The sequence below is a fragment of the Phocoena phocoena genome, chromosome 16 (assembly GCF_963924675.1).
Source record: "Phocoena phocoena chromosome 16, mPhoPho1.1, whole genome shotgun sequence".
Classification (NCBI taxonomy): Eukaryota; Metazoa; Chordata; class Mammalia; order Artiodactyla; family Phocoenidae; genus Phocoena; species Phocoena phocoena.
This window is the reverse complement of record NC_089234.1, coordinates 32,478,744-32,481,528: the sequence shown is the minus strand read 5'-3', so window position 1 is coordinate 32,481,528 and position 2,785 is coordinate 32,478,744.

Sequence of the window (2,785 nt, the reverse complement as noted above, 5' to 3'; positions counted from 1 at the left end):
TATCAGTATACTCAGTTTTATCCCCTTTTAGCAATTCCTTTCTCTCTTCCATATGTAACCATTTTAATACACATTTTTAAAATTCATGTTCTTGAAAAAGGTATATTTGTTTTCTATGTATGTGTTATTAACTTATGTAAATGATATTGTACTATTATTCTCGTTTCTTTTTCACTTGGCACTGTTTTTAACATAGTTGTTCTGTGTATATCCGTGTATACTAATCATGCTCTTTGTATATCTAATCTGTTGTTACTATTTGTTACATAGTTCTTCATCTTGGTTATTATATATTTACTCCAATTCAGGATTGTCTCCAGTTCTTTTCCACCTCACACAAGAACAGCAACAACAACACTGGCACACTTTAATGAGCATCCTCTAACATATCCTCTTAGGGACGAGTGAGAAATTCCTTTGAAGGGTATAACCAGGAGTGGAATTGCCAGGTCATAGGTTATGCACATACTTGATTTGACTAAGTCATGCCAGCTGGATCATCAGGATAACTCAATTATCAGAGGTTTTCTGTTTTATGATTACCTCATCCCCACTGGTCTCCAACAGAGCATCCTAGAATCTTCTATTCAATTCTATTTTCTCCTGTATCCCTTTTATTCTTAACACATCCATTGTGAGTAAGCCACTGGGGTTCTCCTTTCCCCCAGTAGCCTAGATCCAGATCCAGTTTATCACATTCCCCTTCAGGAATTTACAACACACAGTTGTATACTAGAGATAATTGTCATCTTCTAAAGGAAGTTTCTGTTTACTTTTCCTAAACATTTAAAACCCTATGCCCATAATCTGTATACTTCTCCATGATCCCCTTTCAACTCACAAATATTTCTTAGGACTATCTAATCACTAAGGTGGACTACAAGCAGGTTGGACAAAGAAATTTTTGACTTAGTCTCAAAAGAAGAAATGTAAATGGCTAATATGGGAGTGGGGTGGGGTGGAGGAGGGAGGTCCAGCTTCATTAGTAGTACTTTTCTTTCTTTTTTTTTTTTTAATAAATTTGTTTATTTATGGCTGCATTGGGCCTTCGTTGCTGTGCTTGGGCTTTCTCTAGTTGCGGCGAGTGGGGGTTATCTTCATTGCAGTGTGCAGGCTTCTCGTTGTGGTGGCTTCTCTTGTTGCAGAGCACGGGCTCTAGGCACGTGGGCTTCAGTAGTTGTGGCACGTGGGCTCAGTAGTTGTGGCTCACGGGCTCTAGAGCACTGGCTCAGTAGTTGTGGCCCACAGGCTTAGCTGCTCCGCAGCATGTGGGATCTTCCCGAACCAGGGCTTGAACCCGTGTCCCCTGCATTGGCAGGCAGATTCTTAACCACTGTGCCACCAGGGAAGTCCAGTAGTACTTTTCAAAGAAAAGTAGTTAGAAATAATTAAGAGAAGTCCTTTTACTGATATAAAGTTGGGGAGTTTTTTAAAGAGATATAATCTATCTTTGGTGAGGTTTCGGGAAGATGGGCGCTTACACGCAATGCTGGTAGGGAATGTAAAACTGTACAACCTTTTCACAAAGCAATTTGAAAATGTGTATCAAAGGACCAAACAGTGACTTCACAGTGCAGAAAACTGGAAGGCATCATCTTGACTAAATTATTAAAGTTAATATCACAAGTATTGGGATAAACCAGTATTATGCGCCTCCTGCTGCAACGCATGAGAACACAACATCACTTCGGTAGTATTCTTACTAAAAATGTATAACCTGAATTGAATTATGAGGAAACAATGAAACCAAACCTAAACTGAGGGATCTTATAAAACAACTGGCCAATCTTCTTCAAAAGTATCAAGGTCATTCAGAATCAGCTACATAATTTACAGAGCCCTGGTAAAATTCAAATGTGAAATTTTCAAAATTTCTTTAAAAATGATGAAGAATTTCAAGACAACAATAACAGTATTAAATCAAATGTGCAGGGTAGGGCCCTGTGCCCTGAGTTAGCCCTGAGGTCATGAAAGACAAAGAAAGACTGAGAAACTGTCCTGCATTGGAGGGGTAGAAGGAGACATGAAAACTAAAAGGAATGCTTGATCCTGCACCAGATCAAGCACATTAGTGGGACAAAATGAAATATTTAGGTAAGGTCTGTAGATTAGGTAATAATATGATAGCAATGTTTCCTTTTTCTTTTTTTTTTTTTTTGCGGTACGCGGGCCTCTCACTGTGGTGGCCCCTCCCGCTGCAGAGCACAGGCTCCGGACGCGCAGGCTCAGCGGCCATGGCTCACGGGCCCAGCCGCTCCGCGGCATGTGGGATCCTCCCGGACTGGGGCACGAACCCGCATCCCCTGCATCGGCAGGCGGACTCTCAACCACTGCGCCACCAGGGAAGCCCCATTATTTTGATAATTGTATTGTGGTTATGTTAGATATTAATATTTGGGGAATCTAAATGAAGAGCGTATGGAAATAACTTGTGCTGTTTTTGCAAATTTTTGTTAAGTCTCAAATTATTTCAAAATAAGTAAAAGTACAAGATGTGGGAGATCAGTGGACATTGGAGTACTCACTGAAATTGTCTTGGAAAATAGAGCTTAAAGCTGGGTTTTGTATACATTTATTTATTTATTTATTTATTTATTTTTGGCTGCATTGGGTCTTCGTTGCTACAGCGAGCTTTCTCTAGCTGCAGCCAGCGGGGGCTACTCTTCATTGCGGTGCGCGGGCTTCTCATTGCGGTGGCCTCTCTTGTTGCAGAGCGCGGGCTCTAGGTGCGTGGGTTTCAGTAGTTGTGGTGCGTGGGCTTCAGTAGTTGTGGCGTGTGGGCTTC